Source organism: Opisthocomus hoazin, chromosome 5 (assembly GCF_030867145.1).
Source record: "Opisthocomus hoazin isolate bOpiHoa1 chromosome 5, bOpiHoa1.hap1, whole genome shotgun sequence".
Classification (NCBI taxonomy): domain Eukaryota; kingdom Metazoa; phylum Chordata; class Aves; order Opisthocomiformes; family Opisthocomidae; genus Opisthocomus; species Opisthocomus hoazin.
The window spans coordinates 76651922-76666066 of record NC_134418.1 but is presented as its reverse complement, the minus strand read 5'-3'; the positions used below and the strand labels follow the sequence as shown (position 1 = coordinate 76666066).

General features: G+C 38.1%; 1 protein-coding gene across 17 annotated transcripts in view; it reads right to left on the bottom strand.

The window, feature by feature from the left end:
* TENM3 (teneurin transmembrane protein 3) overlaps positions 1-14145 on the bottom strand; it is a 1446905-nt gene that overhangs the window by 1214138 nt on the left and 218622 nt on the right. For all 17 annotated transcript variants that reach the window (XM_075421787.1, XM_075421794.1, XM_075421795.1 and 14 more), the window contains exon 3: positions 7069-7121. The gene's annotated coding sequence lies outside the window, so the exon portion shown is untranslated. The remainder of the gene's footprint in view (positions 1-7068; positions 7122-14145) is intronic.

The window sequence follows — 14145 nt, the reverse complement described above, 5'->3', positions numbered from 1 at the left end:
GGTACTACCAACAAGAGAGAGAAAAACAAACTTGTTTTCAGCTTTAATTTGTTTTGCTCTATTGAAATACACAACAGAATGAATAAGGAAAGACAGCATAAGAATGAAATGTCAAAAACAAAAAAGCTCAGGCATGCGTATTAACCCCTCCTTGGCTGGTTTACCAATTCATAAGTGGGGCTGCAAGTAAGAATTCACTTCTGCAAAAGGAAGTTGAAGAAATAAACTGGAAAGAGTAGAGGTTTGAAATGCAGCTAAGTAAGTTTCAGATGCCTCATTATCTGTGTTCTTAAGCAGTATCCAGTTACGCATCGTGCTGCTTTAGCAATAACTATTGTCTTCTCCATTTTTGAGAGTGTCAGAAGTAAACATTGTCAGTCAGATATATTATTCTATCTCCTTAAATCACTTTGACTGGATCACAGCACTTGGCAATAATATTATAAATACTTTTCTTTTTTCCAGGTAGAATAATGCAATACCTTTAAATGACTCCACAGTTAAACTGTTAAATAATGTGCCACATGATAAGCATAGCTTGTCATTTGTTCCTGATATATTGTAGAGTATGTTCTTAGGTTACTGACAGCTACAGTCCATAAATCGTGTAACTATTTGAAACATATGACAGTCATTTTCTCAAGCCTTTTGCGCTAGCAATTATCATAGGGCATCTTAAAATTGTGTACCAGCAGGTTGAACTGTGAAATAAAAGAAAGCTCCAAGACGTGCCTGTACCAGAGGATAGCAGAGCATTCCAAAGAGGAGCCCTCGCTATAAAAGATAAAGAACAGCCACAGGAGGTGGGGGGTAGAATTCTGTACTGAAATCTTGCATCTACAGTTTGGGAGGAGAGAACTGGGAAGGGGGCAGAAAGGAGACCGGTTAGGGTACAGTTCCTCTGGGAGAGGCTGGAGGCTTCTGTCTCCCACTGAGCTTCCTGCTTCAGTGGGACTCAGTAGGAATCATGCAAACATTAAGGTTGGAAAAGATAAGATCATTGAGTCTAACCTAACACTGCCAAGTCCACGACTAAACCATGTCCCTAAGTGCCACATCTACACGTATTTTAAATACCTCCAGCGATGGTGACTCCTTGTTGTGGTTTAACTCGGCAGCTGGCAACTCAGCACTAGACAGACACTTGCTCACCCCGCTTACCCCCCAGAGGGATGGGGAGGAGAAATGGACAAAAGGGGAAACTCGTGGGTTGAGATAAAGACAGTTTAATAAAGCAACAAAGGAAATACTAAAACTTCTACTACTGCTGCTACTAATGATAATAATGTATATGCAAAACAAACTATAGACAACACAATTTTTCTTACCACCCAATGAGCAATTCGCAGTCAGTCTCAGCCGTGATCGTGGAACCCCCAAATCATGAATTTTGCAAAATTCCGCCAAAAAATCGAACTCCCAGACAAGAAAGGATTTGAACGCACAGATAAGAGAGAAGAAAGAGTAGATTCCCACCTCCCCAGCCAAACCCCATTCATAAACTGAGCATGATGTCCATGGTGTGGAGTATTTCCACTGGCCAGCTTGGGCTGGCTGCCTGGCTGTGCTCCCTCCCAGCTCCTGCACACCTGCTCATTAGATGAATATGAGAAACTGGAAAAAAGTCCTTGTTTTCATAGCAACGACAAAAACCTTCAGTGTTACCAACATTTTTCTCCTGCTAAATCCAAAACACAGCAGCTACTGGAAGGAAAATTAAGTCTATCTCAGCTGAAACCAGGACATTCATCTACTTCCCTGGGCAGCCTGTTCCAGAGCTTGACACCCCTTTCGGTGAAGAAAGGACTGAAGGGCCAGATTTATGCGTTTTTTTCCTGGAATATGCAGCCACTCCCAACCAGTCTGCTCCGCAATGCCTGCTGGAACTCAGGTGCACAATAAGGTTCAGACAAGACTATGTGAAAATGCCTACATTCTGAATCCCAAAGATTGGGAGGATGGTGGCAATAAACATACAGAGAGATACAGAGATGAAATAAGCAAAATTCCAAGAAGGGAAGACCAGTAATGTACCTTTGTGTACTGACAGTGACTGTTTTCTCCCAATGCATTGTAGAAATAATCTCAATTGCAATGCCAAACGCCAACACGAAAAGACAGAACAGATTCCTGTCTTTTCTTGCTGTTGGGCAAGTGAGTTCAGCAGGATAATTTCTACAGTCAAGCCCTGCTTCTTATTAGAGTATTTATGTAAACCCAGCTGACGAGGCTAACTTGCCAGAAGCAGTTGTTTATATTTTAAAAAAAGTCCAAAGTCCCCCAAAAGAAAAAGCACCAGAAGCTTTGAGATTTATTCCTATTAAAAAAAAAAAAAAAACAAGAAGTAATTTTCATAGTAAGAAGCCTTATTTCATATATAAGGGATAACACAACATTTACAAATTTTGATACAGTGCTCAGTGTGAACATGATGCTAGACTGTGTGAAGTTCAGAAAACAAAAGCAAACAAAACCTGAATATTTCTTCTCCCTGCACGAATCAATTTAACTGTAAATATTCTGGACTGATGACACTGAATCAAGTAGTATCTGCATGTAAGGACATCACAAACAGAAAGTAATGATTTTCTGTAAATCTAGATTATTTAAATAGGATTGAGGTCAAGGGAAGTCCCGTATCACTCTTCTAACCAGTAAATATTTATGTATTTTAGTGCGTATTTCATGTAAACTACACATTGAATCCATACACATGGCAGTAGGCCTGAACTCTATTCTCTAAATTTAAGCACTTAGCCCAAATCAATTCTCTCTTTGGTTTACTGAGTCTGGAATTCTGATTCAATAGGACAGGAAGAAATTACTGTTGTCCAGTATAACTCGCTGCTAATCATCATGGCCCTCACTAGATGGTGGGTGAGAATTCACATTTTCTTGGACACAGAAAGGGAATTAAACTTGAGTCCTCCAACATTCTTGGTTATATATTATATTCTGCTCACGAAGGAATATATGAAAGGGGATCTTCTCGTGTGTTATTTTAAAAACATATAAGAGCTACTAATACAATTTGCAAGGGCCCTGATACGGTCAGTTATAGGATTCTGGAGTACAGTAAGTAGAACGCACATTAATTGTGCCCTTCAGGGCAAAACCACCTATTACATTTTTAAAAATGGTAACCTCAGTTCTATTTCCTAAAGAAAGAAAGAAGAACAAGGTTTAGTCACCTGAATCACTTAGTAGCGTTAAGCCTAAACCCTGAGAGTATTAGAAATCCTGTCACTTCACTGTCATTTTCACCATACCCTAGGATTTCTGAATGACTAACTATAGGCAAACCTCTGCTCCATCCATTCGCGAATGTGGATCTCATTCTCAGGCGCTTAACTCTTTTTGTGCACTACACAGGGAAAGTAGGTGCCTAGAGCTGGTTCTGAATATTAGATATTGAAACACATAAGTGTGTTTATGGATCTTGCCCAAAGTAATTTTGTCTGCTAAATGACATCATCTCCTAAGTCACATTGATTTTTCTTGAAACTAGGCTCACAAATCACTTCAGTCCTTTGAAAACCACTACATAAGTCTGTTGAGACTCTACTTTGCTAGACCACAGACCCTTTATCTCTTTCCCATCACAACAGCTATTTCTGTCTTAAAGAAAGAGAATTAGTCACATAACTGAAAATGGTAGTGGTGGGAACAGCATTTTTTCCCTATTACAAACATACCTGCTCGGCAAATGAAGTTTTAAACAAAATGGATGGTACATGCCTGAATTCGTAATTCTTCCTAATGAATACGCAGTAAATAACAAGTAACTGAAATGCTGTAGTACTTAATATATGTGCCTTTACGGAGAAAAAACTTGCACAATAAGCTTTATTGTAAATAAATATTTAGCATATTTTTCCTCAAGGCACTTCCATCACATTTTACCAGGAAGAGCAATAATAAGTGTTCAGTATATGAGAGGTTTAGCTCAAAACAGAACACACTTGACTGCTCAATTGTGCTACAGACAATAGGATTAAAATTTATACTTATTTTTATTTTTCAATTTTTTACTGAAATTCAGAAAAAATCTCCATGAGTATTTTTTTTTGAAAGGTAAAAAAACCTTTTCCAAACTATTTTATATATTGAAAAGGCTACAAACTGCCTCACTACGCTAATGGAATTCAGGAGGATAGAGAGCTATCTTCTTTGGAAGTAATTGCTCTCAGGATTAAAATAGCATCACCGAAATAACTCACTGCGATGAAATTTATTCATTTTGCTTTAAAATTTCTGCAAAACTTTGCATGACCCAGAATTACAGAAGAAATGGGGACAACCAGGTTGCTATAACCACCTTTACAAGATACAGCGTGCCCATCCTTGCATTCCACATGCTCATGAGACAATATGAAAGACAGAATAAAGTGATACTGGCCCTTTCCTGTCCCTGTCTTTGGTCCCTAGCACTGTTGTCAACACCAGTCTTGCTTGAGAAAGAGTGCAAGACTGTGTTTAACTCTCTTTTAAGCACCTCGTGTCAGGCTTGAAAGACTCCATTCCTTTTCTCTCTTGTCCTCATTTCCTATCACATACATGTTGTATACATGTGTTCATTGTATTTGTGTGGGGAAATATATCCATATGTGTCAGAACTTCACTAGATGGAATAAAACTCCTTTTCTCCTAAGGACTTCATAGAGACAATATTAATTTAATTTACAGTATACTCTAAAATACATGTGATACTTGGGAATTAATATTATTTATAAATTACAGTCATGCCTTAGACATAAAGGGCAGCAAGAATTCATAGCAATTTTTCTATACCAATTAGAATAATTTATAATATACAATACATCCTGTCAGGTACAATGTGCTGACATCTTTACATGAAAGGACAAAAAGAGTAATGCATAACAATAAACTCCCAGGGCAGCATCAATTAACACTGCCAGACTAAGCAGTTCTTCTTACTTATCTTACTAGAGTGGCTTATTTAATAAACAAAACAAGACTTCTCAAGAGGATTGTAATGTCATTAGTTTCATTCTTCCCTTCACCTCCTATGCTGAACAGGGCTTTTTTTTTTTTCATAGTTAGTTGCACCTGTCAGAAATGTGGCATGTATTTTCTCATCCTAATACTTTATGTCCTTTAGTGACATTTCTCCCGGGCATCTTCAATGGCATTCAGATAGGACCCCAGAGTATGGCACCCTCTCTTTTCCTTTCTTCGCTCTTCTCTGTTGTTTTTGTTGGTTGTTTTTTTTTTACTAAGTTTTTTTTTTTAAATGTCCCATATTTTTCACTTCTAAGGTCCTTTTTCCTTCTTTCACTGAAACATTTTCACTTAGCCAATGCTATTTAAATCTTGGCAAGATCAAAGTCTATCTATCTGAGGTACTTGGGAAAGTAACAAATTACCTCATCAATTACATTTCTATATAAAGGCAAGACCTGAAATGAAACAGCGAGAAATGGAACAACTTGGCATCACATCTGCACACACAAAAAACCCACCCTTTTTGTAATATTAAGATTTCCTTCATACTTTCCAAAATATAGTAGACTATTAAAAATTTGCAGTTTTCTGAAGAATCTGAGCATTGCAGGTGCACTGGAAGAATCTAAAGAGAGGCAGCACACTGAGGTATAGAGAGAATGACTTCCCATGTCTCACAAGACTCTGGGATTTGAATCAATGGATTTCTAAAAAATTTTTTGAAAGAAAGTCTAAAAAAACCCATAAAAAATTAATAAGAGTACCACCACCAGAAGAGTGAAAGGCTGAATATTTCAGGCATTCTTCTGGGACATAACCGGGCTTGAAGTTCTTGGTTCATCAGACCGCTTCCTGGGAATACAGCATGTTCTGAGATGAGCCTCTGACTTTTCACTCAGAATAGACACTCCGCCCTGACCACCAGGACCTCCTCATGAGAAAAGCTCCACCTACAAGTTTTTGTTCCATAAAAAGTCCAGTACTCAGGTCACAGATCTGGCACAAACCCCAGAAGCTTGTGGAACTTTTTCAGAAGTTCTCCCTCTCCTCTACGAACACATAGGAAAAACACCCAATAATGTCTGTAATTCAGAAGCCATGCTTTGGGAGGCTGAGGTAATTATGGAACTTTTTCTTTTTAGAAGGCTATGTTGAAATGTACAGCTAAATCTTGACTAATACAGGATCTCCCATCCCTGTCAGTGTATGCATTAAACCCTATGTATAAATGACATATGGTAGTCTCTTAAAGTCCCCAGTACTTTAAAATAAAGTAGGCACATATATGATGACTAGAACAATAAATTACCGCTCTTGCTTTCTCTCTGGTTACCAAATCCAAGCTTAGGGTAGACCACAATGTCCGAGTTATTCCCTCTTTGCTGACTTACAAATAACAATTTTAGTGAAACCTTGAATCTTATTACCTGTGTCTGAGAGACAAGTATATTCTCTGTAAGGATCAACAGTACAGCACAGTTTAAAAGTTAATCAACTATTGCTACAGCAGAGGTAGCTAAAGAACAGTGAAGTATCACAAAAACAGCCTGGATATGATACGACACTGAGTTATTCCCCCCAGCTGAAAGTTTAAAAAGTGTAATCTAAAACTAAAGAGCTCTCAAAATTAATTAAATGTTTGGAACTAAAGTCAAACTTATACTTCTTAGAGAATGAAAGGAAGGTATATCAGCAAAAAATAAAAAAGCGCTTAGCAAGTTGTCATATTGAAAAAAAAAGTATCCTGTCCTAAGTGTGTGAAATTTTCTAGCAGTTTAACAGCATTTTTTTATTTTGCACAGAGAAAAATGATTACAATGTAACAAGCTTTTAATATTTTATTTCCACATATCAAGTTTTTTTTCTGCAGTTATCAAATTAATTAAATTTATCCTTTCTAAGAAGAGAAACGTAAAAGTTTGGCTTTCATATGTAAACACAGCTTCACAAACAGGAGGTCAAAGTCGATGTCGATTAATGTCATGTATAATTCTCTGCTATCAGCCAGATAGCCAAAAAGAACTAACATTCTCCACTTTCTTTTCTAACTGATAAACCAGAAGGAATGATCATTTAACATATTATTTTTAAGGAGGTCCTTACCTTTGCAGTACTTTGCAGTTCCTTTTGGCAGTCTATTGAAATGGAATATTTACCTGTTATAAAGAAGATAAAGTAGTATTAGTGATATCTCAGAATGCACATCTAAAGTAAATCATCTGCAGTAGTTAGTTAAATATACATAGACTAAAGTTAATTATGTTCCTCTCAGTGTATTTCTATGATTCTCACCAAGGAAACTGCAGGGTTGGGGAAATGTGATATGCTCTTAGAATTGCAAAAAAGATAAAATAAATTATGCTTAATGTGATTCAGGTAGCTCTTGAGTGCTGACCTCCCACTTATTTTCGCATTTATGGGCAAAACACCTATTAGTCTAAGCATATTTCAGTACTTGTTTTAGGTGGCACCTACAGAATTTTCTCCAACATCTGGAATCCAAGTGGCTTCGCCTACAGAGAATGTTGTTGTCCAGCATTTTCTTGCATCTCGTTCCTTTACTATTCATCTGTACTCGTTTCGCACTTATGCTTTAAGTTCCAATGGATAAGGGCCAATTTTTATTTCTCCAATTGAATAATGTCTTGCAAAACAGAATTCTGACTCAGAGGTTACGGCAATAAATACATAAAAATAAATACTGTACACCAATTAATACATGGTAGTATGGTATGGTACATACAAAGAAAGACTTAAGATAAACATTTAAAAATCATTTATATTTGCTATTTAGTGTTCTATTTTAAAAAGTTCATTAGATTTCTGCATCAAAAAAAGTTTACTTACTTACAAACTCAGGAAACAAAAAATATATTTCCATATCTCTAGGACTAAAATCTACTTATTTCTCATTCTTTCCATGACTCTAATAATCACAGGACACATATTTCTCAGACACCCGGCCTTATTTCCTGCCCTGTTGTAGCATTTGGAGGTATATCCCGACAGAGTGGAAGTCTCATAAATGTAGCTTTTTTATAAGAGCACATCAAATTTACTGTCTCACTCCAGTGTTTCTATTGTTTTTCATTTATTTTCATCATTGCAAAACTACAAATATGATAACTGAAACTTTCCCTTTGTCTTCAATAGGAAAACATGAAATGATACCCCCAAGTCTGCCTATGCATCCAACAGAAACGTTTCACTCTGTTCTGAAAGCACTATTTTCAGGAGCAGTCTGTTGGTAAACAATATGTTGCTTTCATTGCTGCCACTAACAAAGTTCTTAATGACAGTGTTCCCAGAGTTTCACTGTAGGAAAGTACATGAAGGGGTGAGAAAAAAAAACAAACAACTTACTTGTAAAGGTAAGGGAAGAACAAAGTTTTTCACTCATTCCTACACTATTTAAAACTACTTGTTAAAGCCACGATGCATTCAGAAATATGCTATAAAACAAATGAAACTGCAGTTAAATATATTTTATGTTTATAACTTATTTTAAAAATAAGTTGTTTTTTTTTAAATAAAAGCTAAGAAATAAGCTAGTAACCTTTTAATGAAGGAATTATGCTGTAGTAAAGACAGAGTAGATTTACAAAACTACTCTGTGTCAGTATGTCAGCCTTGATAACGTGAAATACTAAGAAATATAGGAAAAATTCGGAAAAAAAGGGCATTCAGTATTACAGCCTCTTCATCACTTGAAATAGCTTTTGTTCCTTATCTTTGGAGTATTCCTGACTGATGCAATTTCTACTATTTTTCACTTTAATAATATACTTACATATACTGTATACTCCAAAATAACAAGAAAATATTGAGCTTAATCTTCAAATATGCACAAACACCAAAGCTGAGTATTAGAATTTTTGTTTGGTGTAGAATCATCAAGATTTTCATAGTTATCCCAAGCTGATCAATTAACAAATAGCCAACCATGCAAGTACTTCTAAATCAACAACTATTTTGTTGCCTGTAAACCTTCAAAAATAAATGTTTACAGAAACACAAATGTAGAAATTTACAGATGCATATTTCATGAAGTTTAAAAATTTACTATTAAAAATACCATGCACGTTTATTGACTGAAATCAGTCAGCCTTTAGCCGTACAAATTCTTCTTGTATAAGCAATGATCATGTGAACTAGCTCCTGAGTAGATAATTGCTTATTTAGGGGACTGCAAAACAGATAGCTACATATATTCTAGGTTGGAGACAAAGATATTCTGCCCAAAGAGTGAATGCTAAAATAATACATTGTAATCTGAAGGATAATAAATAGAAAATCATGTAAGCGTTCAGTTAAAAACAGGACAGCCTGGGAAAGTGACACTTTTTGGGGCTGTTTTCTTATTAAAAAAGAAGAAACTCTTTTTAGTAAAAGCTACCTTCTCCTGTTGCTCAACGGAATACCGAAAGCACTACAAACTCCATTTCTTTTTTTCAGTTTTTGCCTGCTGTCTTTTATTGACTATATGGTACTGCCATTGATGTTCTTCCATTTTAGGGTATTTGGGTTTATTTTATAGCAAATGGAAAGGATATTTTTACTGTAAATATTGACTAATCTTTTGTCATTCTCATTGGAAAGGAAATATGACTGTTCCAAACTTGAGCACAGGTATTATACAAGTGTGTGCTGCTAGGTAAACAGAGAGTAACTTGACACATCCTTGCATTATCTGAAGTGATTAATAGCTATAATTATGGGTGGCAAACATCCTATTCTAACATTGCTCTATTGAAAAAGATGTTCATAGAATTGAGGGCCAGTGTAGCTCTGAAGATTGCTAAATTAAATATGTTACCATGGTAGCTGCTGACTGTAAACTGTATCAGAACAGAGTGGACAAAAAGACCTGTCCAAAATATTACCAGGTTCCTTTGTCTTTAGATATTTTGCTGATTTTTGAAGTGTTATTTCAGAATTTCTTGATCTATATTACTCCTCTCCAATACATTCATTCTGCACACTGTGAAAAACAAAGTCTACTAATGTATTCTAGAATGCAGATTTTCTATTCTGCCTCACTAAACATCCAGGAACTCAGGCATCTCTACAGGTGAAAGAGAATTTGTTTTGTTTAATGGCAGTTCTTCAACTACAGCTCCATTAAATATGTTGTCTGGTGCAGATTTTTTAATTGTTAGTCCTCAGCGTGCATCACAGGGTCTGTCTGCGTAGGCGACTGTGGGACAGTAGAATTTGAATGCTGGAAGTGTCCTTAATTCAGCATGTATTTCATTGCATGGGCCTTTTCATTGCATATATCACGATTCTGATTGATAGTCCCTCAGTGTTTCCTAGAGCTTGAAAAAGCTTGTATTCATTTTACTGTTTTTTCAATTTTATTTAACTTTTAATTTATCAGAATCATTTAAGCAAGAGGCACGATACCCTGACTTTCATGCCTCTCCTGAATCCCTAACACATATCTATTCTCGTGTGTAATTTAACTTAGAATCAAAATAAGAAAAACATAACCATTATCTTCAATTTTATCCTTACCTTCTCAAAGAAAACTTTATTATTTTGATCAATGTTAATTCTAGTTCTTTTCTATTTATGGTGAGACAAGTAGACAAATTTCTCTAAGTGACTCAGTCAGAACTAACCAGTCAGCCTGTTTCACTAGCTGCCAACAGATGGATCCTTTTGTGATAGATCAGATACTAACCACTAGATGGAAAAGTTCCAATATGTATTTCATTTTAGGTTTATTTTAAAGTTTTTCTGTTTTGTATAAGCCTTCTAATTTTTCTGTCTCAAATTTTCTGTTATAAATTAAAAATGCATGTATTCCATAAGATATTATTCTAAACATGATTAAGTCTATAATATGTTTTGAAAATTAAAAACATAATGAAAAGTGATAGCTCACATTATTATATTAATATCTTCAGGCAACAGTTTTAGGCTCAGCAGAAGATCACTAACATTGAAAGTTCAGTGAGGTATTGATTTTTGCATCAAAAAAAAATCTAAATATTGAACATGTGGAATGACCCCACTATCTCTCTCTAAAATAAAGAGTGGTATACAAATACAATGGTAGTTGCAAAAAGAAGTTTACAATTATGAAATAATACTTGTAAATGTAAGTAATATTGCTAAATATTATCTTCCTGAGAAAAAAATGGAAGGTATATGTCTTAATCAAGAGAAAAGAAAAGGAATCCATTTGGTTACTCTCTAGAACTATCAACTACCAGTAGATCCTGTTGATCTGCTCTTACACAATCTCATCCTGCTGGAGGACTGCAACAACCCCGACAGCTACTGGAAAAGTAGCAGGGCGAGCTGTAGACAATCCAGGAGACTCCTGGAGTTTATGGAGGATAACTTCTCAAGCCAAGTAACAGACAGCCCTAACAGAGGGGATGCAATACTGGACCTGTTGGTCACCAGTGAAAGTGAGCTCATCAGTGACGTCAAGACTGGAAGCAGCCTAGGCTGCAGTGATCATGCACTGGTGGAGTTTGCAGTCCTGGGGGACATGGGTCGAGCAAAGGGTGAAATCAGGACCATGAATTTTAGGAAAGCAAACTTCCAGCTTTTTAAGGAGTTGGTCAACAGGACTCCTGGGAAACTGCCCTCAGAAAGAAGGGAGCAGAACAGAGCTGGCAGATCTTTAAGGACACTTTCCATAGAGCACAAAAGCTCTCAGTCCCCAGGTGTAATAAATCAAGAAAGGAAGGGAAGAGACCAGCATGGATGAACTGAAACCTGTTGGTCCAACTAAAGCACAAGTAGGAAATGCACGGGCAGTAGAAGCAGGGACAGGTATCCTGGGACCAGTATAGGGATGCTGCCTGGTTATGTAGGAGTGGGGTCAGGAAGGCCAAAGTGCAGCTGCAGCTGAACTTTGCAATAGATTGTAAGAAGGGCTTCTACAGGTATGTCAGCAAAAGAGGAAGGTCAAAGAAAGTGAACTCCCCCTTGCTGAGCAAGACTGGCAAACTGGTAACAACAAACGAGGAAAAGCCTGGGGTACTCAACAACTTTTTTGGAAACCTCTCTTCCCACACCTCTCGAGTAGATGGACAGCAAGATGGGGACTAGGGGAGGAAAGTCCCTCTGACTGTAAGGGAAGATCAGGTTCGTGACCACCTGAGGAACCTGAACATATATAAGTCTATGGCACCTGACAAGATGCATCTCAAGAGTCCTGAAGGAACTGGCTGATGCAGCTGCCAAGCCACTCTCCATAATATTTGAAAAGTCATGGCAGTCAGGTGAAGTCCCTGGTGACTGGAAAAAGGGAAACATTGCACTCATTTTTAAAAAGGGCAGAAAAGAGGACCCTGGGAACTAGTGACCTGTCAGCCTCACTTCTGTGCCTGGGACGGTCATGGAACAGATCCTCCTAGAAGCTATGCTAAGGTACATGGAAGGCAGGGAGGTGATTTGAGACAGCCAGTATGGCTTCATCAAGGGCAAGTTCTTCCTGATCAACCAAGAGGCCTTCTGTGATGGCATGACTACATCAGTGGACAAAGGAAGAGATATGGATGTCATCTATTTGGAGGCCTTTGACACAGTCACCCCATGACAACCTTCTCTATAAATTGGAGACAAAGATTTGATGGGTGGACTGTTTGGTGGACAAGGAATCAGTTGTATGGTCACATCCAGAGGATAGTGGTCAATGGATCAATGTCCAGATGGAGACTGGTGACAAGTGGTGTCCTGCAGGGGTCTGTATTGGGACCAGTAGCATTTAATATTTTCATCAATGATCTAGACAGCAGGATCAAGTACACCCTCTGCAAGTTTGCAGATGACACCAAGCTGAGTGGTGCAGTTGACACACCAGAAGGATAGGATGCCTTCCAGAGGCACCTGCACAAGCTGCAGAAGTGGGTCCATGTGAACCTCATGAGTTTCCACAAGGCCAAGCGCAAGGTCCTGCGCATGGGTCGAAGTAAGCCCCAATGTCAACACAGGCTGGGGGATGAAGGGATTGAGAGCAGCCCTGCCGACAAGGACTTGGGGGTACCAGTGGATGAAAAGCTGGACATGAGCCAGTAACGTGCGCTTGCAGCACAGAAAGCCAACCTCATCCTGGGCTGCATCCCCAGCAGTGTGGCCAGCAGGTCGAGGGAGGGGATTCTGCCCCTCTGCTCCGCTCTGGTGAGACCCCACCAGGAGTCCTGCATCCAGCTCTGGAGCCCTCAGCACAGGACAGACATGGACCTGTTGGAGTGGGGCCAGAGGATGGCCACAAAGATGATCAGAGGGCTGGAACACCTCTCCTATGAGGAAAGGCTGAGAGAGTTGTGGTTGGTCAACCTGGAGAAGAGAACGCTCCAGGAGGACCTTATTGTACCTTATTGGCCTTTCAGTACTTCAAGGGGGCTTAAAAGAAAGATGGGGACAGGCTTTTTAGCAGGGCCTGTTGGAGTAGGACAAGGGGTAATGGCTTTAAACTAAAAGAGCACAGATTTAGACTGGATATAAGGAAGAAATTTTTCAGCACAAGGATGGTGAAACACTGGAACAGGTTCCCCAGAGAGCTGGTCGATGCCCCATCCCTGGAAGCGTTCAAGGTCAGCTTGGACGGGGCTCTGAGCGACCTGATCTAGTTGTAGACGTCCCTGTTCACTGCAGGGGCTCTTGACTGGATCACTTTTAAAGGTCCCTTCCAATCCAAACTATTCTCTGATTCTACTAGAGCTGCCAGTCTACCTAAAATAATATTATTATTCTCGGGCTACCTCAGTTTATGCAGACAAAATATTTCTTTTAAACCTACCTTTTTTTAAAAAAAATGCATTTCCTAAAATGCAATGAGCAGAGGAGAGAAGCTTTGTAATTCTTCAGCTTTCTACATAATCAGTTTTATCTGATCTGTTAGGAGCAAAGGCACATACCTCCCTTGCAACAACAGTTCTTGGGTAATTTGCTTTGTATATACTGAAAACTGCAAAGAACTGCTACTGATCGCTTTGCCTGCCCCATTACAGCCAATACATGTGTGTGAGTGTATGCACACACTGAGTGACACATTGTGGCAAGCAGGAAGAACTGACCTTAAAAATCCATAGTTTACACATGAGCATACAACACTTTTAATGATGAATGTTAAATAATTGTCAACAATTTTAAACAAATATAGTTTACCATCATAAGGCATCATAAGGCATTTAAAGGGATTAAGATCTTGACAAC